We start from the raw sequence: 27,835 nt of genomic DNA on the forward strand, positions 1-27,835 counted from the left end.
TCCAGCTTTTCATATATGTAGAAGTATATTTTTAGCTTTAGAAAATGATGAATATAGTTTTAGTTCAGGGATTCTCCTCATTTTACCTCGTAGCTTCCCTTTTAGATGACAGGTTTCTAGAGACTGGTGGCATTATCTTTGATGTGGTGCCAGTGCCGGCTTCTTTTAAGTGTGATACTTTTAAGTGTGATCTGCTAATGCAGATTTCCACTAAATCTCATCTCAGGCGATGAGAAAGGAGGAGGGCAGAGGATAAGAAATGAGAGCAGAGGAAAGAGAAGCCAAAGTCTTCTTCCTAGATTAAGAGGCTTGTGTTAGCCAGCTGTGGTGGCACATGCCTGTAATCCCAACACTCAGTAGGCAGAGGCAGGTGGATCTCTATGAGTTCGAGGCCAACCTGATCTACCAAGTTAGCCCAGAACAGCCAAGGCTACACAGAAAAAAAAAAACCTGTCTCGAAAAACAAAAATAAAAACAAAACAAAAGGAAAAGAAAAGAAAGAAAATTATGCAGGGACTGGATCTAGGCCCCCTACACAGATGTGGGCAATGGCCAGAACAGGCTTCACATGGGTCCCCTAGTAAGGGGAGTGTGGGCTGTCTCTGATATGGACTCTGTTGCCTGCTTTTTGATCACTTCTCCCTAGTGGAGGTGCCTTTCCAGGCCAAATTGATGAGCCGGAGTGGGTAGAAAGGGGGCTCCTCTTTTCTGAGGAGCAGGGAGGGGGATGAAGGGAGGGAGGACTGGGAGGTAAGGAGGGATGGGGCTATGATTGAGATGTAAAGTGAGTAAATTTTTAAAAGAGGCTCATGTTAGGTAATCACAAAGTAGGTAGGTTCCTCAGACCATCTTGTGAAGGGGTTATAGAAAAAAAGATGAAATAGATCTGGTGTTTTTCCTTAGTGAATATCATCTCCATGGTTAATTATTCCTATTGTGCTTGTGTGTATCTGAATAAAATACATCTCATTTACCCTATGAGCATATACAGGGGGAGGTAATCCCCCTCAGGAACAGTCTTGGGGGGGGGGAATAAGGGGAAAAGGGGAGAGAGGGAAGAATGGGAGGACACAAGGGATGGGATAACCATTGAGATGTAACAAGAATAAATTAATAATAAAAAAAAAATTTTAAATACATCTCATTTAAAATCAATTGGGAACAAAAGACTCAAATCAAAGTGAACAGTCAACCACTCAAAGTTCAAGAATTGGTCTTATATTTCCTCCACTGAGCCCTACAATGCTTCAACATGTGTGTATGGGTACATGAAGTACACATGTGAGTGTAGGTCAGGCATTCATGGTAGATAGCTTTCTCTATCACTTTCCAAATTGTATGTGGAATCAAGCACTCTCACTGAAACTAGAGCTTGCCAGTTTGGCTAGACTGGATAGCCAGAAAGTCCCAAGGACCTTCCTGTCTCTGTCTCACCATGCCTTAAAAAAACACAGGTGTTCAATTTGAACCCCAGTTCTCATGCTTGTGCAGCAAGGACTATACTGACTGAACAAACACCACAGCCCCAATTTGCTTCTTTATAAAGCAATGTCTATAATCATAAAATCTGTTTTTCATTTTTGGTAATATATATACTGTGGAAGGAGGAAATCTCACAGATTCCTACCTCTAAACCCCACTTCTTAGACTTGGTTCCCAAAGATATATTCTACCATTCCCACTCCCATCTTCCCACCTACCCAGTGGCCAGGCCCCTGCCCCCAATTACTATAGACTCCTGCTGCTCAGGTGCAAGCCACAACTTTTAGAAGAACAAGTGAGTGACATGCCTGCCAGCTGAATTGCCCCACTCCTAGCCTCAGACTCCAGAGACTCATTCTACTGTCCCCCTCTCCACCTCACCACCTGCCCTTCAGCCCAAATCCTGCTCCCAGTTCCGGCAAAGCATGCTGCTCAGATGCAGGCCACAACAGGTCAAAAGAACAGAGACCTCTGCTGCACCAAAGGCTAAGTTACTCACTAGAAGACCAGCCCCCAATCTGGTCAGAGACTCCCTACTTGATCAGAGGTCACATTGGCCACCAGAAACTCAGGCCATACAGAACAGAATACCAAAGAGGAAACAAAAACCAAGGAACGAAACACCCATCCAACAAAGACAAACCCAGAAATTGTCACTGAGACCTATAATCACCCCAAACCCTGTACAATAAAAGAGCTTCTGGAGGCATCACCATCTCTGATTTCAAGCTGTACCACAGATTTGTAGTAATAAAAACTACATGGTATTGGCATAAAAACAGGCACAGTGATCAATGGAATTGAATTGAAGACCCATATATAAATTCACACACCTATGGACACCTGATTGTTGATAAAGTAGCCTGGAATACACAATGGAAAAAAGAAAACATCTTCAACAAATGGTGCTTATTTAACTGGATGTTTGCATGCAGAAGAATACAAATAGATCTATATCTATTACCCTGCACAAAATGCAACTCCAAGTGGATGCAATACCTCAACATAAAACCAGGTACACTGAACCTGATAATAGAGACAGAGGGGAATGTCCTTGATCACATTGATACAGGAGAAGACTTCCTGACTTCTGCTGCCTACAAGACACACCTTAGCAACAAAGATAGACATTACCACTGAGCAAAGGGCTGGAAAAAATTTTACCAAGCAAACAAACCCAAGAAACAAGCAGGAGCTTGTTCTAATACCCAGTAAAATAGACATTCAACCAAAATTAATCAAAAGAGATGAAGAACACTTCAAGTTTATCAAAGGAAAAATCCACCAAGAAGACATCTCAATTTTGAACATCTATGCCTCAAATGCAAGAGCACCCACATCTGTAAAAGAAACATAATAAAGCTTAAATCACACATTGGGAGATTTCAACACCTCACTCTCACCAATGGATCATCGAGACAGAAACTAAATGGAGAAATGATGACACTAATAGACATCATGAATCAAATGGATCTAACAGATATCTACAGAACATTTCACCCAAACACAAAAGAATATATCTTCTTCTCAGTACCTCACAGAACCTTCTCCAAAATTGACCATATACTCAGTCACAAAACAAGCTTCAACAGATACAAGAATATTGAAAGAATCCCTCATATCTTATCAGACCATCGTAGACTAAAGCTAGACCTCAACAACAACAGAAACAACAGAAATCCTACAAACTTCATGGAAACTGAACAACTCTCTACTCTATGACCACTGAGCCAGAAGAAATAAGTTAATTAATTAAATACTCTCTAGAATTCAATGAAAATGAAGGTACAACATACCCAAACTCACAGGACACAATGAAAGCTGTTCTAAGTGCAAAGTTCCTAGCACTAAGTGCCTTCATAAAGTAATTAGAGAAGTATCATACCAGCAACTTAAGAGCACATCAGAAAGCTCTAGAACAAAAAGAAGCAAACACACCAAAGAAGGATAGATGGCAGGAAATAATCAAACTCAGGGCAGAACAATAACAGAAACAAAGAGAACGATACAAAGAATCGATGGAACAAAAAGTTGCTTCTTTGAGAAAATCAACAAGATAGACAAACCCTTAGCCAAACTAATTAAAAGGCAAAGAGATAGTATCCAAATTAACAAAATCAAAAGTGAAAACAGGGGCATAACAACAGACACTGAGGAAACCCTAAGAATCATTGGGTTTTACTTCAAAAGCCTCTACTCCACAAAACAAGAAAAATTAAACAAATTGGATGGTTTTCTTGATAGATTCAACTTACCAAAGTTAAATCAAGATTAGGTTAACAATCTAAATACTTCTATAGCCCCTAACGAAATAGTAGCAGTTATTAAAAGTCTCCAAACCAAAAAAAAAAAAAAATCCCAGGACCAGATGATTTTAGCACAGAATTCTACAGACTTTCAAAAAAGAGCTAATACCAATATTTCTCAAACTATTTCACAAAATAGAAACAGAGGAACATTGCAAAAACTCATTCAATGAAATTACAGTCACCCTGATACTTAAACCACACAAAGATTCAACCAGAAAGGGATATAAGGCCTATACCTAAACAAAATGAGGCAATATACATCAAGCTTATAGCCAACATTACACTAAATAGAGAGAAACTGAAAACAATTCCACTAAAATCAGAGACAAGGCATGGCTGCCCACTCTCTCCATATCTCAATTTAGTACTAGAAGTCCTAGCTAGAGCAATAAGACAACTAAAGAAGATCAAGGGGATACAAATTGGAAATGAAGAAGTCAAAGTATCACTATTTGAGAATGGTATGATAGTATACATAAGTGAACCACAAAACTCTACCACAGAGCTCCCACAACTGATAAACACTGTCAGCAAAGTGGCTGGATACAGAATTAACTCCAAAAAAAATTAGTATCCCTCCTTTATACATCTTAACAAAAGCAAACTACAGATTTAATGCAAATCTCATTAAAATACCAACACAATTCTTTACAGACCTTGAAAGAACAAAACTCAATTTCATATTAAAAAAAAAACAGAATAGCTAAAACAAATCTGTACAATAAAAGAACTTCTGGAGGTATCACCATCCCTGATTTCAATTTGTACTACAAAGCAATAGTAATAAAAACCACATGGTATTGGCATAAAAACAGATGGGTTAATCAATATAATTAAATCAAGAACCCCGAAATAAACCCACACACCTATGGACAGTTGATTTTTAACAAAGAAGCAAAAACCGTACAATGGAAAAAAGAAAGAATCTTCAACAGATGGTGCTGGTCTAACTGGATGTCTACATGTAGAAAAATGTAGATAAATCCATATTTATCCTGCACAAAACTTAAGTCCTAGTGAAGCAAAACCTCAGCATAAAACTTGATACACTAAACCCAATAGAAGAAAAATGGGGGATATCTTTGAACTCATTGGCATAGGAGACAACTTCCTGAATGGAATGCCAGCAGCTCAGGCTCTAAGATCCACAATTACTAAATGTGACCTCAGTCAGGTGTGAGGGCTCACATCTTTAATCCCAACACTCCAGAGGCAGGGGAAAGCAGATTGTTGTGAGTTTGAGGCCATCCTGGTCTACAAAGTGAGTCCAGGACAACCAAGGCTACACAGTGAAACCCTGTTTCAAAAATAAATGAATGAGACCTCATGAAACTGCAAAGTTTCTGTAATGCAAAGGACACTGTCAACAGAACAAAACAGCAGCCCACAGATTGGGAAAAGATCTTCACCAATCTTACATCTGACTAATAAAGGGCTGATATCCAAACTATATAAAGAACTCAAGAAATTAAACGCCAAGAAATCAAATAATCCAATTTAAAAATGGGGTACAAAGCTAAACCAAGTATTCTCTACAAAGGAATCTCTAATGGCCGAGAAGCACTTAAAGAAATGGTCAACTTCCTTAGCCATTAGTGAAATGCATATCAAAACGACCCTGAGATTCCATCTTACACCGATCAGAATAGCTAAGATCAAAAACTCAAGTGACATCACATGCTGGCGAGGATGTGGAGGAAGGGGAACACTCCTCCATTGCTGGTGGGAGTGGAAACTTGTATAACCACTTTGGGAATCAATTTGGCGCTTTCTCCGAAAATTGGTAATAGTGCTACCTCAAGACCCAGCTATACCGCTCCTGGGCATATACCCAAAAGATGCTCCACCATACCACAAGGACACTTGTTCAACTATGTTCATAGGACCTTTATTCATAATAGCCAGAATCTGGAAACAACCTAGATATCCCTCAACAGAAGAATGGATAAAGAAACTGCGATACATTTACATAATGAAATACTACTCAGCTATTAAAAATAAGGAAATCATGAAATTTGCAGGCAAATGGATGGAACTAGAAAGGATCATCCTGAGTGAGGTAACCCAGACCCAGAAAGACACACATGGTATGCACTCAGTTATAAGCAGATATTAGCCATATACTACAGGATAACCATAAGACAATTCACAGACTAAAGAAACTAAATAACAAGGGAAGGCCAAGGGAGGATGCTTGAATATCTCTCAGAAGGGGAAATCAAATGGACATTGGAAATGTGATAAAGAGAAAGAACTATGTAGGAAAGGGGATGAAGAGGGGAACAAGGGAGGTCTCCTCGAATCTCACTGAGGTGGGGAAATAGAATATACAGCAGAAGTGGATGAACAGGGAATTGGGTAAAAGAGGGCGAGGGGAAGCAAACAAGGGGGAAGAGAGGTGAGAGGGCTTGGAGAGAAAAGGGAAACCGAGGATAGGGGCATCTTTGAGATAAGCTGGAGATTTGTGACAGGCTAGGCTCCAGGGATTATATGGGGATTTCTCTAGCTGAGCCTCCTAGCAGTGGAGGACATGGAGACCTAGGCAGGCAGGACCTATAGTGGTGGGAGGGGAACACTAATCCACCAACAAAACCTTTAACCCAAAATGTACCCCACCTACAAGATGTGCAAAGATAAAGATAGCGACTGAGGATCTCTCCAACCAATGTCTGGCCTAACCTCAGACCCCACCTTATGGGAGAGAGCCAACCCCTGACACCATTAATGATGTCTGCTATGTTTACAGACAGGAGCCTAGCATAACCGTCCTCTGAGAGGCTCCCACCCAACAACTGATCAAATCAGATGCTAAGACTCACAGCCAAGCATTAGGCAGAGCTCGGGAGTACTGTGGAAGAGTGGGGGGAAGGATAGAAGGACCCAGAGGGGATAACAACACTGCAAGAAGACCAACAGAATCAACTAACATAGACCCATGGGAGCTGACAGAGACAGAAGCGTCAACCACAGGGTATGCATGGACTGGACCTAGGGTCCCTACACATATGTAACAGTGGGCAGTTTGATCTTCATGTAGGTCCACTAGTAAGGTGAGCAGGTGTTATGACATGGATTCTGTTGCCTACTTTTCCATCACTTCTCCCTAACTGAGCTGTCTTGCCTGGCCTCAAGGATGAGGATGAGCTCTGTCCTGATGTGACTTGATGTGCTGAGGTGGGTTGGGGGCTCTCCTTTTATGAAGAGAAGGAAAGGGGGTGGAGAAAGAGGGTGGGAGGGTGGGACTGGATGGAGAAGAAAGATGTAAAGTGAATATATAAATTTAAAATAAATAAATAAAAACTAATAAAAGTAACAGAGTCTAATGGACTTAAATTTTTTTAAAAGAGGGAAAAGGTTATGATTTTCCTTTCTACATATGGATATCAAACTTTGACTTAAAGGTTTCTAAATGCTTGTGTATTTAAAAATAAAGTAGTAATTTCTGTGAAAAATGTTCTAAGTCTGTTAAATACAAAAAAAGAAAATATTCTGAGTGAAGTAACCCAGACCCAGAAAGACACATAGCATATACTCACTTATAAATGGATATTAGACATTATGGTACAGGATAAACATACTACTTTCCACAGACCCAAAGAAGCTAATTAAAAAGGAGGGCCCAAGGGAGGATCTCCCTTAGAAGGGGAAATAAAATAGATATCAGAAGTAGGATGAAGAGAGAGAACTGGGTGGGAGAAGGTGTGGAACGGCAACAAAGGTGGGGATCAAGTGAGGTAAGAGCAAGAGTTAGAGGTGAGAAGGCTGGGAAAGAGAAGGGAAATCAAAGCCTGGGAAATCTCTGAGACAGGAGATGGGGTAGGCTTTTGGGAGGATATGGGGGTGACTCTAGCTGAAACTTCTAACAGGCGGGATATGTAGACTGAAATTGCTACCTCCTATACCAAGGGCAAGACTTTCAGTGGAGGGAATGGAACACCAACCCACACACACAAAACTTTCAGCCCAAACTTTACCTTGCCGACAAGGTATGCAGAGATAAAATGGAGCAGAACTTGAGGGAATGGCCAACCAATGCCTGGCCCAACTTGAGACTCACCTGGTGAGAGAGGACAACACCTGACACTATTAACAATACTCTGCTATGCTTACAGACAAGAGCCTAGCATAACTGTCCTCTGAGACTCCACCCAGCAGTGGATTGAAACCGATGCAGGAACTCACAGCCAAACATTAGGTGGAGCTTGGAGAGTGGGAGGAAGAATAGAAGGACCCAGAGGAGACAAGAACTTCACGAAAAGACTAACAGAGTCAACTAGACTAGGTCCATGGATTCCCAGACAGAAATTATCATCTAGTTAAGGCACCAATGACATAAGAGCCAACAGTAATTAGCAGAAGCAGAATGGCCAAAGGCCTTGTGATGGCTGACATCAGAGTTACTACCTAGAAGGATTCTGAAAATGGACAGGACACCAGTCATAGTTATTTCATCTCAGGTCCCCTTTTGTACTGTTCTGTAAGTGCAGCCATATTATAATCCCAAATGCTTTGTATAGAAACAGTAATTGTCTCTTAAAACCATATTATACCTCTTTGTTCTGCATAAAGAAGGCCAAGTGCCCTATCATATTGTAGAACAATTTAAGTTAATGTATCTACCTGGTATGTCAATTGGCATTATATGCAGCCATTTTGTCCCCTATGCCAGGGAGTTTCCTTTTGACTTAGCATTTCAGCATGTTAGGGGGTAAGATATGATGTGTTCTCTTCTGTAACTACTTACAGCTGAAACTAGAGTATTGCTGTCAGGGCCCAGTAAGGCTGAAAGGCTGGGTAATGGGGCATTCATCAGAAGCATCTGATTAGCTAACACAGCTGAAGAGATAGAGAGCAACAGCATCAGCTGGATTGGTTTACATCAGCTTTCAGCAAATCCAGAGCTCAGCAGTTTGCAGTGCGCAGGCGCTCCATGAATGGTGTCTGTCGGCCAAGTAGAAATCTGCTGAGACTATATAGACTAGGGGCAGAAGTTAAAATTTAGGGACTTATCTTAGATTTGGAACTTTTGGGCCCACAGTTCTAGCAATTAGAGAAGGGAGGAGTTTCAAGATCAAAGGAACGCACTTATTCTCAGGAATAGACAGGTGGGAAAAGGTAGGCTGTACTTACCAAGAGTCCATTTGACCTGTGACAGGTGGATCCAATCAAGACTTATTAGTTCTTTCACTCCTTGAAACTTACATGAATTTTTAGTTACAAAAAGAGGTAAAGTTTCTAGATAGATTAGCCTTAATCTGTATTGAAAGCCACATTGTAAAATAGCTGGAATAGATGTATACCGTTGAGTCCTTGCAAAAACTTAAGTTTCAGGCAAAAAAAAAAAAAAAAAAAGCATGAACATTTTTCCTTTGTCCAAAAAAACGCTTATATGTTTTTAGCCCAGTGAGAAGTATCTTTAAGTCTCTATTTAGAAAACAACCAAAGGAAATTTAAAATCTTGAGCTTGTGACCGAATAATAAGTAGTCAGTGCTCTACCAGTTTATCAGAACTCCATTGATGATTGTTAAAACTCTGAGCATTTGAAATCTTAGCATAACAAAAGCATGGGAGGGGGAGAGAAATTTAAAGCAATTCCCATTTTTATTTTTTTTCTGATTTAAAAAAATTACTAAATATTTTACATATATTTATATTATTACACACATATATATTATTACACAATAAACTACCTACAGCAAGAAGCCATTTTATATTATTAAATCATTTTCTTACACCATCAAAACTTAAGTTTTCGTATCTTCAGACCTTTATATATCTTACAACATTTTCTTTCCATCTAGTCATTTATGAGAGACATTAGTTGTTACTATTAAGAACCGTCATTGCAAGATATGTTCCTTTAGTGAAAAGTTACCCTGGTACCTATTTGTTCTTTAATGTGAAGCAGAGCAGAACTGTCTTCCTTTTCCTAACAAGAGACCTAGACACTTTAACTACCTAATGAACTGACTAATGAACTAACAAGGTGGCTGCGGTCTTGGGGGAAGGAGCTGGTTGCCTGCTGCTGCCAAGCTGACAAAGCTACAGTAGCCTAGCCATCAATGTCATCAGAAATATGAGGATACATTATAGCAGAAAGTACACCCCAAACGGCTTATGTATATCAATGCAAATAACAGAGCCTAGTCCATTAACTAGATGGTCATCCCAGGCTCCTGGATCTCCATGGCATTAGGAACAGAAGATGAGAGGCTTTCCTGTAGAGGAAGAATATGAAGGGACCGACCTTACATTGCCTAGGCAAAGTGGGGCAATCAACTTTTCAGTGTCCTGCTTGTCCACAGTTTGGGCTGGATCATGGTGGCAGGTGAGACATTGGGGCAGCTCACCCAGTGGCTAGCATTACCACAATCTATGTGGAATAATTGTTTCCATAGCCCCATCATCTTCTAGGAGATCTTGGGGGAGGGGTACTGCTAGGAGCTGGAATCTATATCTATATCATAGTGAATTTAAACTTCTTAAATGCCCTATTCACCAGATCTCTAACAAGTTTGAGGACCATTATCTATTAAGTATATATGAGCTAAACAACACATGCTTGGTTTTTATTTGTTTTAGACTATATCTTGAAAACATACACAGTAAGCTGAATAAGGGTTTTGTTCTGTAATTAATTACATTAGAACTTAGCATGACTACAAGTATAGTCCTGGACATATTAAAACTGTGAGCCTTTATAAGGTCACTCACTATTAACTTGTGTGTCCCTATTATCTTTGTCAGTTTACAATAAGTTAATAGCTTTTACACAATTAGGATTGTATAACTTTATTTCTGTTACGTTTAGCCTTAAAAAAAATAATAATTTCTGAATTGAACCTCTTTTAGCATAAAGATAAGACTTTTAACTCATAAACAGAGCCCCCAAAGAGACTGGGAACATTTCTGTTTCTTTTATAGTACACCATTACAGAGTATAACAGTTTTATAAATGACTTCGTTTATCAAAATAGCTAAAGCTTAACAAATCTCTCCAAGACAAGAAGGCTAGATATATTTTAAGCCTGAACAGACCTTATGTACAGAGAGACATTCTCTAAGCTAGTGGTTCTCAATTTTCCCAATGCTGCATGTTCGGGTCTGTGCAAGAGGAACAGCAAAACAGCTCTAGAACTCATAGAATGCAGCCCACTGGTTAGCAAACCCACGATGGTTGTGTCTCGGCAAAGCATAACCCCAAGAACTGCGTGTCCCGAGGACTTTATGGTGTTATGGAGCATAGCTCTGTTTGTTACCTTTGCAGTCCTTATAATCCCTTAATATGTGAATTGTGTGAGTACTATAAAGGGGGCTCCCAGCCCCTCACTGGGCAGTATCATTAGCATACACAATAACAATGCTTGATCTCTTTCAGGCATTGTTGCTGGTGCAGATTAATGATTCAACCACCATCTCTGAAAACAAGATTACTAACAATGATCACTACCCTTAGAAAGGATTTGGAAAAATAGATTGTTCAACAAGGCTAGGTAAAGATGTTTATGCTAGTGGCTCTGAATTAGAAAGTCTTGGGGAAAAATAGATTGTTTAGCAAAGTAAGGTAAAGATGTTTTTGCTAGTGGCCCTGACGCAGGAAATCTCAGGGGACAATTGAAGTTAAGAGAAAGTACACTCCTGTTAGTAAAGCTAGAGACTTTTTGAGGTTGGCAAAGCAAGAACAATGGCCCATAGCAGCACGAGCTGAGGTGACTCTTTCAAGATGTGTGGGTGACTGAGATGATGATTGATTTCCTTATTCTATTTTTCTGCCTTCTGCTTCTTGATACGATTTAACAAAACATATTGATGAGTAGATGAGCACCTTTAGGACTTAAAGTAGAAAAGGCTGATCATTTTTATATAGGAGTTTAGATTTGTGACTCCTTTAAGACCTTCATAAGATTACTTCTTAAGATAATTGATTCCTTCTTTGTAACCGCAAACTGTAGCCTGCGGTAAAGAAAAGCTGGCTGAGAAATTCCCTTGCTTGCCTATACTCTGTTAATATGTAACAAGCTGCTATGTACAAATGTATGTGGGTTCTTAGAAATAACTTGTTATTCATATTTTTCCTTACCCATAATATGTAAAACACTTGACCATGTGAAGGTATTGGGGAACATGATTTTCTTACGTATATCCATTGTAAACATTTATTTATAGAGAGATAGAATGTAAACACATTGTGATTTTTATACTGCTTGAAAGATTTTGTTGGGGTATATAAACTGTGAGAAGAAGGAGAAGAAGAGGAAGAAGGAAAAGAAGAAGGCTAAGAAGAACGGAAAAGGAGAAGAAGAAGAAGAAGAAGAAGAAGAAGAAGAAGAAGAAGAAGAAGAAGAAGAAGAAGAAGAAGAAGAAGAAGAAGAAAGCAGATAAGAATAAGGATAAGGATGAAAACAAGAAGAGAATAATAAAAAGAAGAAACAGCTTCTTGAAACCTATCTGCTGGAGTCTGTCTTACTTCATCATCTAGTGTCAGTGTGTGTGTGTGTGTGTGTGTGTGTGTGTGTGTGTGTGTGTGTGTGTGTGCATGGTTCTTTTTCTCTCCTTCTTTCCCTTTCCTTTTTAGACACTTGCCATCATCAGCTCTAGCCCCTGATAGGAGCCATCAGCCCTAGCCCCAGCTTGCCACCATCAGTGGAAGCTATCAGTTCCAGCCTTGAAGGTTGCCCTCCAACAGAAAGTCGACAGGGTCACCAGCCAGCCAGCCACAGGATTCACGTCCCACCTCAGTTTTCCCCAGGATGTCGTCGAAACTGGACTTCGATAGCTGCGAACCTTTGACACAGTTCCCCATGTTGTGGTGACCCCTAACTATAAAATCATTCTCATTGCTCATAACTGCACTTTTGCCACTGTTTTAAATTGCAATGCAAACATCCAACATGCAGATGGATCTAGACTACTCCTATGAAATGGTCTTTTGACACCACCCCCATAGGGTTGAGAACCACTGCACCAAATCCTGTGCCAAATTGCTTAGGTCATTGTATTGATGCATCATAAGATAGGAGTAACTCAGTCTCTGGTGTTTAATATTTGGTACTCATAGCTGTGACCCTAATTTTTGGACTTGTATTTATTTATTTGTTGGTTTGTTTGTTTATCATTATCACATATTAATATAATATAAATTATTATAAAATTTAAATGTCCCATAGATTTATAAATTTAAATATTGTTAAAGCTATTCCTTTAAAATATCCAGTTTTTTCCACTTAAGTTTTCTGTAAAACTCAAAAATTTCTTTTTAAAGAAGTTTAAAATCTCTCAACTGTGCGTTCTCGTAATATCAAAATAAAGTACATTTTTTCTTTATTTCAAGAGTGAAGACACAGGGCACAACCATAATCTGCACAAGATAAAACGAAGCTCCAAAAATGCAAACAATTCAATACCTCTAAAACCAATATCACCTGGGTGATTCTTATGTTATACAGTTTGGCTGCCAGAAAGGTACACTCTTGTATATGAACACATGAAAATACATTTTTAATACATTACTAAACACGCAGTGGTTTTGCATTCTTTTATAAACCTTGTTTTCAGGACAGGACAGGAATCATCATACAAAAATCCATCCCAATCCAAAATATCTTGAGGACTTCTTGTTGTATCCTTGGTTGACCCACACCATGTGGTTGCCCTTAATCAAGATGGGGATGAAAGCATAGGACATCCTTTCTAAACTTATCAAAGATTTCTGCCAGTCACGTGGCTGCGTAAGAATAGCTGCAGGCCACATCTTATAAATACCATATGGTTCCTTTAAGAATACCTAAGACTTTTAATTATAAACCCATGTTTCCAGTTTTAAGTTAACTTCTTTTGCTACAAATATCCCAGATTTTTAACCATACTCAAATGATGTTTAAATGCCTATTACATTACATCTAGTTGCTAAGGCAGTAAAAGAGTAAGCTTACACATTCAAGGAAGACCAATCACACAAAACAGACATCAAAATTACAAAGTTCACACATTCAAGGAAGACCAGTCAGAACACACCATATATTCATACATTTAAAAAAAAACAGATAGACAAAGCCAACCTTTTGAGGTGGTGGGGACTGTAAGGTGAGCGGCTGAGTGATCTTATGATCTTACGATCTTAGTAAGTGGCTACACAGTGTGGCTTTGGAGTTGAAGTTCCAGCTGCACACTAACATCAGTACTGAGCACTTGACTCAACTGAGTGGCTACAGTGGGGCTCATCCATGGGTTTCAGAAAGGAGCTGGTGGGTTTTCTTCAAAGCTGCTGAGAAAAATTTTTTAACTCACAGATCTTTTGCTTATATATTATAATTTCCAGTTTTGTGTTTTCATGGGATTTCTCTGTGTGTAAATGTGTTACTCTGTGCCTATATGTATTTTTGTGCCTTTCCTTTGAATATTTTTCTCTGTTTTTGCTATTCTGATTTGTTTTATTTTAACTTGTTTTTATTATTAGTTATCTTTTTAAATGCCTGTTTGCTTTCTAATGAAAGAAAACAAGAAAGGGTGTAGATTTGGGTGGGTGGGGAGGATCTGTGTGGAGGAATGCCTTGAGTGGGTGTAGCAGTTGTGAATTAAGAGCTGTTTGGCCAATCAGCTGGACAGGAAGTGGAAGGGAGGAGTTTCTGGGGAGAAGCACAAAGAGGATGGTGGAGCAAGTGGCAGAAAAAAGAGACTGAGGGAAGAAAATCCACCCCATGAGTCATCAGACTAGCAAAGTATTGGTTTATATGTGGATTTTAAGAATATTAGAATTACAAGTGGATTAAAGACCTCAACATAAAACCAGAGACACTAAGTCACTTAGAGGAAAAAGTGGGGAACAGCCTGGAACATATTGGCACAGGAGACAACTTCCTGAACAGAACACCAACAGCCCAGGCCTTAATGTCAACCATTAATAAATGGGACCTCATGAGGCTGAGAAGCTTCTGTAAGGCAGGAGACACTTCAAGAGAACAAAGTAACAGCCTACAGGACTGGGAAAAGATTCTTCACCAACCCTACATCTGACAAAGGTCTAATATCCAAAATATATAAGAACTCAAGAAATTAAACACCACCAAACCAAATAACCCAATGAGAAATGGGGCTTGGAACTAAACAGAGAATTCTCAACAGAGGAATATCAAATGGCTGAGAAACACTTAAAGAAATGCTCAACCTCCTTAGTCATCAGGGAAATGCAAATCAAAACAACTCTGAGATTCCATCTTACACCCATCAGAATGGCTAAGATCAAAAACTCAAGTGACACCACATGCTGGCGAGGATGGAGGGAGAGAGGAACACTCCTTCATTGCTGGTGGGAATGCAAACTAGTACAGCCACTTTGGAAATCTATCTGGTGCTATCTCAGAAAAATGGGAATAGGCTTCCTCAAGACCCAGCTATTCCACTCCTTGGAATATACCCAGAAGATGCTCCAGCACACAACAAGAAAATTTGCTCAACCATGGTCATAGCAGCCTTATTCATTATAGCCAGAACATGGAAACAGCCTAAGTGTCCATCAGTAGAAGAATGGATAAAGAAACTGTGGTACATATACACTATGGAATACTACTCAGCTATTAAAAACAAGGAATTCCCGAAATTTGTGGATAAATGGATTGAGCTAGAAATGATCATAATGAGTGAGTTAACCCAGAAGCAAAAAGAATCAAATGGTATATACTCACTTATATCTGTATACTAGCCCAAGGGGCATGTCCCACGAAAGCCTTCACTTACCAGGAAACTGGGACAGAGGGGAGGGCATCCTATTGGGACTCTAAATGAGAGAAGCATGGGAGAATAGCAAAGTAGAAGGATCCAGAGGGTCCTAGAAACCTACAAGTAGAACATTATGATAGGCAGATTTGGGCCCAGGAGTCCCGCTCAAACTAAGGCACCAGCCAAGGGCAATACAGGCGGTAAACTTTAAACCCCTACCCAGACCTATCCAATGGTCAGAATATTCTCCACAGTTGAGTGGAGAGTGGGGTATGACTTTTACACGTACTCTGGTGCCTCACATTTGACCATGTCCCCTGGAGGAGGAGACCTGGTGGCACTCAGAGGAAGGATAGCAGGTTGCCAAGAATAGACTTGATACCCTATGAGCATATACAGGGGGAGGTAATCCCCCTCAGGAACAGTCATAGGGAAGGGGAATAAGGGGAAATGGGAGGGAGGGAAGAATGGGAGGATACCAGGGATGCGTTTGAGATGTAACAAGAATAAATTAATAAAAAAAATATAAAAAAAGAAAGAAATCAGTATAATACTTGATAAAGTAGGGAGACTTTATTCAGTATTATTGCAAAGTGTAAGCTCCACAAAGTCTATAGTTGTTACAGCTGGGAATGTGGAGCTTGGGACAATTTCGATGCTTTTCTTTTCTTTCTTTCTTTTTAATATTTGTGGGCATTTTCTATATATTATTTTTACTAGCCATATTCATAGGTTTCAGATTTAGCACATGAATGAATGCATGACTGAGTGAATTAGAGAAAAAAGAGAGAAGAGCTAGTCTTTCCAAAAGTAAACAACTCTCCAGGGCTGAAGATATAACTTGAACCTAGATCACATGTCTTACATGCTTGAGGCCATTAGATCAATTCCCAGTACTGCAAGGAACAAACAAAAGAATTGCCACCCTGCAGAAGGAGCTTAATTTTACAGAGAATTTCAATATACTTGGTCATATTTATTGTAAACATGTGCCTGAATGCCCAGGCATTTACAAAATCTTATCTGTCATTATCTAATTTCTAAACACCAAGCATTCTAAAAATATTTAGACCTCTTATCAGCTTAATAATATGTTTTTATATTGGTCAGGTATCTCTAGGAAATTGAGATCAATAAGAGATTAGTTGACATAAAATATTTATTAGCCACCACAAAGATGAAGAAAAAATATCCTGAGTCCAGCCAGGCCCCATAGCTTGTGTCACCTTCCCCAACCTTGTGAGTCCCCCTCCTGCCTCCATGTTCCCCAGTCTTCCCATCTAGTTCAGGTCCTACTTCCAGTGTCCAGCCTGGTCTTGTGAACCATGCCCACATTGTCCCTAAACTCTAGGCTTGGGCCAGGCCCCACATCCTGCATGCTAGCCCAATCCCCTGACTTCATTCCACTTGAGTCGTAGCCAGCCTCCAGGTCAAGACAGGCCAACAAGAATATGAAAATATTGACGAGAACTCAAGTTTAAATGAATATGTAATTAAAACTTAATAACTCAATTAGAAAACTGAGGAGAAAACCTCTCAGGTAGAATGAAGCAATAGAAGATAGACTATCCAGACTCGAGAATAAAACATAGGAACTAGACCACACAGGCAAAGAATATGGGGAGAAAGCCACAGAAAAGGAATAAGAAGAAATTGTGGGACACCATGAAAAGACCAAACTTCAAATTATAGGCATAGATGACGGAGGAAAATTCTAGGTCAATGGCACAGAGAAGATCTTCAACAAAATCATAAAAGAAAACTTCCCATAGGGTATCATGTCTTTTCTTGGTAGCCTGATATCCTTCCTCTGAGTGCCCCATTCTCCCTTGCTTCTCTCACCTAGAGTCCCAATAAGATGTCCTCTCCTGTGACCCATTTTCCTGGTAAGTGAAGACTTTCATGGGACACCCTATGAGCATATACAGGGGGAAGAAGTCCTCCTCATTCATAGTCATAGGGGAGGGGACTAAGGGGGAAATGGGAGGAAGGGAGGAATGGGAGGATACAAGGGATGGGATAACAATTGAGATGTAATATGAATAAATTAATAAAATATATTTTTTGAAACTTCCCAGTATAATAATACTGGGAAATACCCATACAGATACAAAAACCATACAGAACCCCAACAAGATAGACTAGAAAATAAACTCCCCATGGCATATCATAGTTAGAACACTAAATATACATGAGCAGAGTATTAAAAGCTGCAAGAGAAGAATAGTCAAGTTACATATACAGGAAACCCATCAGAATAGCAGCTGATTTCTCAATGGAAACTTTGAAAGTCAGGAGAGCTTGGAGTAATGCACTCTAAGTTTTCTAAAACTATGGATGCTAATACAGTCTACTGTACTCAGAAAAACTATCTGCCACAATTGAAGGAAAAAGAAAAACTTTCTACAACAATGAATGAGTTAGAGAAACATGGGTAGTGGTTTGGGATCTGACTGAGTGATGTGCTTTGATCTTTAGTGGCTGGAAGGAAATTTCCCCCTTAATAACTAGGGTAGAAACTTAGGCTGCCACTGTAAGCAAAGAAACAGGGAAGACCAGACTCTCAAGGAACAGTCCCTAAGGAACCCATCGTCTTCCTTTGGGACAGAGAGATCAATGGGAAAATGACATATTTGCAGAATAGCTTCCTTACCCCACACTTGGCCCTTAAGTCTATGAGCTGTGAATAGCTAAGGGGAGGTGCATGGAGGTAGGCTGCATGAGGGAAGGGAAAACTCAATTTTATCTTTTGTTTCTTGAGCTGCTCTGGAACCTCTGGGTAAAACCTGATGTAATCTTGAAACTTTCCAACTTGCTTAAATTCAAACTGAGGCAGCTATGACTGACCTAGAAAAAAAAAGTTCTGTCTCTGTGTAGGAAAACTTCCTTGGGTGCTAGCATCCCGAAGGGGTTTTGTCTGTTTGTCTGGAGCCTACATGGCTACTGGTCATTTGTCCTTACTTTTCCCTGGAGCTCTCAATAGAGGTCTGAATGTACTACCTCAAAGAATTGTCACTATACATGTGAACTCAGGCAGGGATTTAGGGTGGCAAGAACGGGGTCTCTCTAGCTGGACTGTGGGGTGAATGAGAAATGCACCCTCTACACATACTTTTTCTCCACCATAGGCTCTCCTATGTTCCTGCTGTGTGTGCTTTCTGGGAGCCTTGAAAGAGACACTGGGTTATGAAGGTCCCTCGGCCTAATAGGAAAGCTGAAAAGAACATTGTGGAAGCACTGGCTATAGAGCTTTGAGTAGAGCTCAGCTGTAAAATGAACCATGCACTAGACTCAGTGATCAATTCCCAGCACTGTAACACTGGTCAGTGGGGAAAATAGAGAGGATCCTTTGTGTCGGCATCATAGTTTGCACAGATGCTCCTAGCAGGTACAGGCAAAGGGTTATCTTGCTTGGGTGGGAGGCTGGAGATGATGGCTCTGCTGTGTCTTAATACCTGATATTTCTTCCCAGCATCTACATGTTTGCTCCTCTCTATTCTCTCCGCCTTGCCTCTGCTTTTGTTTCTGTCCCATTTTACCCTGGAACTCCTACTTTTGTTTTCACTTTCTAGTTGCTTTGACATAAATGGATTAAGGAAAAATAGCATTCCATATTCTCTAGATTATGGGTGCAAGTGGTAAATTATTCACTGTAAGTACTTATTATGCTTGCTTATAAATGGAGGAGGGGGCAGATGTCAGAGGAAACATTTACTCCAGCAGGTTTTTTTTTTTTTGAATGGTGGTTCTAACATACATAAGGAAGATCAGACTAGGAATTCATTAAAGTCACAGGGTATTAAAGGATCACATCTTACATTGATAAGAAGAAATATTTTGAACAGCGTCCCCTTCATTTCATGGGCACTAATAAGGAAAGAGAGTATACAGGAACCCATGCCCTATCTGTAAAATCTCCAGAGGACTCTCTATAGAGGAAGACAAAGATTTGGAACACAGTCCAATATATCTTTTTTTTTTTTTTTTTTTTTGTAGGTAGTGTGATGGCTACTCTGGTTATCTGCTTGGCTACATCTGAAATAAACTAAAACCCAAGTGGCTGGGCACACCTTGTGGGATTTGTCTTTTCTTAACTAAATCACTGCAAGTGGAAAGTCCCACTTTCAATCTGAATCTTCTGAGATGGGAAGACCTAACTTTTCTCTGAGCCACACCTTCTGGTGGCTGCCTATATAAAGAACTTGCATGAAGGAAGTTTCTCTGCCTACCTGTTCTTGTTCTGGTTGGGAAGTCCTTCACTGACACTAGAGCCTACTTCTTCTGGATTCGGGCATACACACAGCTGAGACATCCAGCCTTGTGAACTGAACAACTATTGGATTCATAGACCTTCTGTTAGTAGACAGCCATTGTTGGACTAGCTGGATCACAACCTGTGAGCTGGACCACAGGTTTAGGAGGATATGGATATATACACATACCCTGACTGTCTTAGTTAGGGTTTTTATTGCTGTAACAAAACACATTGATCAAAAAGCAAGTTGGGGAGAAAAGGGTGGAATAAGAGAAGAGAGTAAGGAACCCACAAAGTAGCAAATACTGGCTACAAATACCTTTTTCAAGAGTGAAGAACAGGGCACAATCACAATCTGAATCGAACAAAACTAAGCCCCAACAGTATAAATAACTCAGCGACCAATGTCTGGGATCCACACATGATCTTCTGGGCTCCTCTAAGGAGCCTGAGTCACTTCCCCAGCTCTGCCCACTGTAGTACACACAGCTTGTTTTCTAGGCTCCAGCTGGCTCCACTCCACTGCTGCTGCTGCTGCTCTTGGTTGTCATGCCATGGTACTGGCATCTCCAAAACTGCTTCAGTCCTTTGCTGCAACCAAGCTGCACATTCACCAGTAGCCTCTTCTACATTCTCTTCCTTCTGTCAAGCCTCAACTTGTTTGCATGACCCCTTCAGTCCTGGACTTTTAAGTATAACTGAGGCTGCACCTTCACCAATAGCTCGTATCAGCCTCTCACAGTGCCAAGCCTCAGTTCTTGACCCCTTTATGCCTTCAAATCCAGTACTGCCTGGGTGACTCTTACACTGCCAAGGTTGGCTGCCAGCATGAGATACAACCTCTGCCACTTCTGGAACACAGTTTGAGCAAACACTTTCCCGGAAGATCTCCCCTCAATGATGCTGGTCTCTTCTCAATCACTGCTAACTTCTTAGTTCCAGTTAATCGGCATCAATTGTGCCAACAACTCAAAAGTTTCCCTTCAGTGTTGCTGGTCTCATATTAAAGATGGGTGACTCTTCAGCCACAGCTAACCAGAATGACAATCTCAATTGAAAATAGTAAAAGCCCCTGTTTGAATCATTAAACTTCCCCTCTGGAACTTCACAATCCCTTCATCTTCTGCACTGCTCTCAACATTCTTACCTTCCAAGCTCCCACAGAACATCCCACTGAGCTCTCAACAGCCAATTACTTCTCTAGCCCAAAGTTCCAAAGTCCTTCCACAATTCACCCAAAACATGGTTAGGTCTGTCACACTAATAACCCATTATCCTGGTACTAACATGTTTTAGTTATGGTTTCTGTTGCAGCAACAAAACACCAAAACGAAAAAGCAAGTTGGGGAGGAAAGGATTTACTTGTCTTATACTTACAAATTGCTGTTCATTATCAAAGGACAGAAACTCAAACAGATGAGGAACCTTCAGGCAGAAGCTGATGAAAAGACTATGGAGGAGTGCTGATTACTAGGTTGCTTCACCTGGCTTTCTCAGCCTGCTTTATTATAGAAACAGCCCAGGGATAAAACCGCCCAAAATAAACTGGGCCCTCCCCTATCAATCAATACTTAAGAAAATGACTTTCAGCTAGATCTTGTGAAGTTATGTTCTCGGTTGAGGTTCCCTCCTTTTAGATAACTCTAGTTTGTGTGTAAAGTTGACGTAAGACCAGCCAGCACACTGAATAACCAGCAGTGGCTGCGCTAGACCATATTCTTACCCATTGGTATCACTTTGACCCGTTGGCCTTAAGGAAGAAATACCTGGTTTTTCTTTATACTGTCCTGTTCTAAAAATAAACTGGAGGGCAAGAAGTGGCATCTACTGGGAAATACTTAATGAGTACATCAATAAGGTAGGATGTCTCCACAGCTGTGGGCAGCTCTGGGCATGAGTTGAGAGTTAAATGGACTGGTTTTTTACTGGGTAATGTCTGACCGGTTGTTAAAAGCTTTCGTGTTTCCTACATACTTCGTAATGTCTAGTGATTGCTGTCAAAAAAGGAATCAACTTCACGAAAAAAAATCCCCCAGAGGCAACAGAGGAGTGTATTTGGTGCATTGGAGACCCTTCATTGCTGGATGATCAGGAGAACAAGAATGGATTAAGCTCCGGAAATCTGAGGTCAGACTGCCATGTTCTGAACACTCTGGATGATTCTCCTTCTAGGGCCTCACGTTCGATGGTGAAGAGGGTTTGTGCCATCTTGTCTCGATGCTTCTCGTGCTGCTTTTTCACACCAGACATCATCCCTTTGCCTGGTCTTTATGTCTAAGGATTTCCAGGAGGGAAAAATGATACTTTTATGACAGTGCTCAAGGTTGTCCTTGCAGGTACCCACCAGTTGTGCCATGAACCTTTCTGTCCTGATGATCCTTGGGACTATTACTACTTTTGTTCCAATTAGATATTTTTTTGTGCCATACCAGGAATAACTTTAAACCTTTTCCCATTGAGAAGCCACCCACTCTGACTGCCTTGGATGCTACAAGTGTTACTTGTTGCAACCTTGAACCACTAGCCTCATGGTTATTAATGAAGGAAAGTGGGTATGCTGTTGAAAATGAGCAAGTAGGAGAAAACAATGGTGGCAGTTGCTGGCACCCACCATGAATCTCTGGGGAGCCTGGGAGACCCATGGAGGCTCTGAACAGTTAATATCCTTGGCCCGTGCTGCAGCAGAAAGCCATGTTGATGTCCGTGGCCTGTGATATGTGCTGACACCAAAGACCATGTATGTGATTGGCTATCCTAAGGAAGAGAAGTGGACATGAAGCAGCAAAAACCAAAAGCACAGTTACTATGTACTATATAAAGACAAACTTGTGTTTTCTATAAGGTGTACCTGGGAACTTGGCAAGACTGATAGCTTAATAGTATGTACACAGGTAATACTAACTCATTATGTATGCAGTTTAGGTTCAACTTTCTCTTATTAAGGTAGTGGTAATGTTTTGATATTTCATAAGATGGCTAGATGTTTTTCCAGAATGGAAAAGAAAGCTAGAAAACTTAAGAAACTCGCAAAGATCTGAGCAAATAAGATATGCAAAAAGTCAAAGTTCAGTACCCTGAAAAGTCTCTGTTTAAATCAGTGTGGTGCAAACTCTGGTGCCTGAGATTTGATCACTGCCCCCTTGGCAGGGCAGTTTTGCAGGCACACAGAAGAAGGGGATGCAGGATACCCTAATGAGACCTGATAGGCTGTGGCCAGATAGTGGGAGAAGAGCCCTTCCCCATCAGAGGTCTAGGGGAGGGGAATAAGGCAGAAGAAGGAGGGAAGTAAGAACAGGAAGATAAGAGCAAGGGGATAACAATCGAGATATAATGTGAATAAATTATAATAAATAATTTTTATTTTTAAAAAGTTAAAGAAATAAATCAGTGTGGTTATTGGTCCATCCTTCATACTAATTACAAGGGCTGGATTAACAAACAAAAATGTACGTGCAATCAAAGCTTATTTAAGTGTTTAGTTTTTGCCCAAGAAATTAAAAATACCAGACTGGTGTAACTGACCTTCCTGGTGTTCAATATCCACACATGGAGGCTATACTAATGTGGTCAGAGGAATTAAAAATAAGAACGTTTTCCCTCTTACCATTCAAGGTCAAGTAAGACCTGGAATTGTCTCAAAAAAATGTCCTATAACTTGGAGGAGTTACCTGTTCTCTTGTTCAGGGAAGCTATGGAGACCTATGATGAAAAGAAAGGCTAGAGGAACAGAGATTCCTCTTGAACTTAGGTGACCCCTGAAGACCAGATCCTAAAGTGACATTGACAGATTAATTTTCATCACTTGTGTGGTCTTAAACTCCAGCAGAAAAGTATAGCCAGGGAATAAAATTCTTGCTATGTTCACTTAATTGTTAAAGAGACTACATTCCCTAGACATTAGGCTTAAATGTATATGTGATGTTTAGATAACTATTTCTCATCAAAGTTTTTCTGTTTGATAAGAAAAATTCTGCCCAAGTATAGGACATCATGGCCCTGCCTCAATTAAACATTGTAACACCTACCTGTAGTCAAGAGAAACAGGCACACTATTTTTTAACCTAATAATCAAATTGTGGTTAATTTTTTTTCTCCCTCTCTGGAATCAATGTTGGAATAGCATCACACTGATTCTAGCCACTTGAACAGCTATCAAAGCACTTGAAAGCAGATCGTGGCTTCATTAATCTCCTAACCAGCCTTGGAACAATTGCCACTGTATGGGACTTTCCAGAGAATAGTCACCATACTCTGGGGTATATAGTGAAGCGGCCTCTAGCATTCTCCTTTCCACTCCTTTGCCATTCTGCTTCTATAGATAGCCCTAAAGATGGAGCCCCAGATGCACTGCATGCCAGAATTTTACCAGAACACCAGGACCAGCCCCAGGAGCCTGCTTCATAAGCGCCCCCTCTCTCTTGGTTCCCTATCACCAAGAAGCAGCTAGAGAAGTCCCTGCCCCCTTCTTCTGACAGCAGTCTATTTCAATCTTTGAGAGGAGGAAGTAAAGGGCAGCTAGGGGGTATAGGTAGATTAGGAAAACAAGAGCAGGCTTCCTGAGATGGATTCTTCTTGTTCCCAAAATATATTGTGAGGGGGCTGGAGAGATGGCTCAGTGGTTAAGAGTACCGCCTGCTCTTCCAAAGGTCCTGAGTTCAATTCCCAGCAACCACATGGTGGCTCATGACCATCTGTAATGTGATATCACGCCCTCTTCTGGCTTTCAGGGGTACATGCAAGCAGAGCACTGTATACATAATAAATAAATAAATCTTTAAAAAAATATATATTGTGAGGAGAAACTATGGGAAGACATGGGCTTGGATATCTAAAGAGTACTAATAAGGAAAGGAATGAATACAGGGGCTCTATAAAATACTAGAGTTGGTGTCTGTTTAATGGATTTCCAGACTGAGGCTTCTCCCATCCTGAGTGTATAAAGCTGTTGTCTTTGCTTTCTCCATACCTTGGCCATTTGTCTTTCCTGATCAATCAGTTCTTTGTTAGTGCCAGGAAACAAACTCAGCAATCCCCTAGACAACTGCTGACACCTCTGTTTTATAACAAAAGGGCTAAAAGACTACTGCCCACCAAAACAACCTGACAGAGAGTGCTGGAAGAAATACTTTGAATCTAAGAGAAAACTAGGGATAGCCAAGAAGACTGTAGAAAGAAAACAAATGAAGCTATAGTTTGTAATATTAATTTATTATAATTTATTCTGATTACATCCGATTGTTATCCCCTCACTTGTATCTTCCCGTTCCCCCTCCCTCCTTCTTTCACCTTATTCCCCCCTCCTAGACCTCTGACAGAAGGGGACCTCCTCCCTCCACCATATGAGCACAGCCTGTCAGGTCTCATCCAGATAACTTGCATCTCCTTCCTCTGTGTGCCACCCTCCGGGCCTCCCCACCAAGGAGAAGTGATCAAATTGTGGGCACCAAAGTTCATGTCACTCTGCCTACAACTGTGGACATGTGAGCTGTCCATTGGCTATTTATCTGAACAGGGGGGTCTAGGTTTACTGCATCGTTGGTGCAACAGTTTGTGCAGACCCCCTGAGTCCAGATCTGCCAGCTTTGATGGTCTCCTTGTGGGGTTCCTGAACCCTGTGGATCCTTCCATCCCCCAATTCTTCCATATCACTCTCACCCGGAGTCCAGCAGCTAGTCCCAGCATCTGTCCTGATCTCTCGCTGGGTGGAGTCTCTCAGAGGACATCTATGTTGGACTAATACAGAGTAAATACCATGCATGTCTTTCTGGGTCTGGATTCTCTCACTTGGGATGTACTCACTTATAAGTGGATATTAGCCATATAATATAGGATAAACATACTACGATTCACAGACCCAAAGAAGATAAGTAACAAGGAGGACACAAGGGAGGATGGTTAAATTTCACTCAGAAGAGGAAATAGAATAGACAGAGGAAGTGGTTGAAGAGAGGGAGCAAGGCAGGAAAGGGAGTGTGAAGAGAAATGAAGGAGGAGATCAAACCTGGGCAGAGCAGCGGCAGGAGAGCAGAGGGCCTAAAGAGAGAAGACAAACTGTGGGTGGGGGAGCATCTCTGTGACAAGAGAACTATGATAGGGTAGGCTTCGGGGGGGGGGGTACGGGAATGACTCTGAGACTCCTAGTAGCAGGAGTCATGGAGACTGAATTGGATACCCTCTTAACTACATGGAACTCCTAGCAGAGGGAAGGGAACACCAACCCACCCACAAAACCTTCAACCCAAAATTTACCCTGCCTACAAATGTGCAGGGATAAAGATAGAGCAGAGATTGAGGGAATGTCCAACCAATGTCTGGCCCAACCTGAGATCCACCCCATGGGAGAGAGCCAACCCTTGACACTATTAACAATATGCTGCTATGCTTGAAGACAGGAGCCCAGCAGAGCTGTCCTCTGAGGGGCTCCACCCAGCAGTGCTTCAAAACAGATGCTGAGACTCACAGCCAAACATTTGACGATGCATAGAGAGTGTCGTTTTAAAGAAAAAGGTGGGGAGGAAGGAAAAAAGGACCTGGACTGCTCCAGAAGCTCCACAAGAAGACCAACAGAGCCAACTAACTGGGGCCCAGAGAGTCTTTCAGAGACTAAAGCACCTATCAAGGACCATGCATGGAGTAGAACTAGGCCCCTACACAGATGTAACCAATGTGCATCTCAGGCTTCATGTGGGTCCTCTAGTAATGGGAGTGGGGCTGTCTCTGACATGGACTCTGCTGCCAGCTTTTTGATCAGTTCGCCCTGGTGGGGCTGCCTGGCCAGATCACAGGGGGAAGAGAACTCTCTTAGCCCTGATGCAACTTGATGAGCTGAGGTGGATTGAGGAGGAATAGGGAGAGGGATGGGGGACAGGGAGGGATGGTAGGACTAGGAGGTGAGGAGGAATGGGGCTATGACCAGCATGGAAAGTTAATTAATGAATTAAAATTTGTGGTCTGGCTAAATCTAGAGATTCATCTACTTTTTTTTTAAAGGTTTTACAATGTAGCATAGTACAATTTTTAAAGTATTCCCTTATAATATTCTATGTTTCTTTAGTGTCTGTTGTGATAGTTCCCTCTCCATTTCTAATTCTGTTAATTTGAGTCATCGCTTTCTTTTGGTTAGTTGGGACAAGAATCTATTAATCTTATTTACCTTCTGAAAGAGCCAACTCTTAGATTCACTGATTCTTTGTATTGCTTTCTTTGTTTCTAGTTAATGTTAGCTCCAATTTTTATTCTTCCATTCCATCTACTGGATTTGGAATTGGTGGGTTTTTTTTTTTTCCTTTTTCAAAATCTTGAATTGCATTATTAATTCATTTATTTGTTCTCTTTCTGATTTTTTTAATGTAGTCATTTAGAGCTATAGATTTCCCTTGTAGGACTTCTTTAAATGTGTTCTGCAGATTTTATTGTGTTGTGTTTTCTGTTTCTGTGTGTATATGTGTGTGTGTGTGTGTTGTGTTGTGTTGTGTTTTCATATTCATTTAATTCTCGGAATTTTTTTATTGCTTTCTTGATTTCCTCTTTGACCCATCCATCTTTCAGTAATGGGCTGTTTAATCTCCATGATCCACAAAATCATGACGTTTTATATTTACTAGAGAATCATTTGCTGTCATTTTATGTTTTATAGTATTGTGATCAGATAGGCTATGCAGAGTTATTTCAGTTTGTCTGTGTTTGCTTAAAGGTTGTTTTGTGTCCTATAATGTGGTCTGTTTTAGAGAAGCTTCCGTGACCTGTTAGGCAGAATGTATAGTCATTGGTGTTTAAGGAAAATACCCTATATCTATCTGTTAAGTCCAGTTGATGTATGATAGCATTTAATTCTGTTATCGCTCTGCTTGTTTTTTGTACAGATGACTGTAAGAGGTTGAAATGCCCATCTCCCCACCCACCCAGTCAATACAAGACACACTTAGACACCAGGTTCTCAGCACAAAGGAGATTTATTATCCTGGAGGGGCAAAGGAAGAGAGAGAGGCTGCCTCTAGATCAAGCAAAGGCAGACAGCAGCAGCATCAGGTAGTGGTGTTTTGTTTTGTTTTGTTTTGTTTTGTTTTGCAGGAG

At 40.7% G+C, this 27,835-nt stretch overlaps 1 pseudogene; it reads right to left on the reverse strand.

The window, feature by feature from the left end:
• The window catches only part of LOC127185281 (nicotinamide phosphoribosyltransferase-like), a 36,778-nt pseudogene extending 14,766 nt beyond the window's left edge, over window positions 1–22,012 (reverse strand).
• Window positions 22,013–27,835: the final 5,823 nt, after the last annotated feature.

Source organism: Acomys russatus, chromosome X (assembly GCF_903995435.1).
Source record: "Acomys russatus chromosome X, mAcoRus1.1, whole genome shotgun sequence".
Classification (NCBI taxonomy): Eukaryota; Metazoa; Chordata; class Mammalia; order Rodentia; family Muridae; genus Acomys; species Acomys russatus.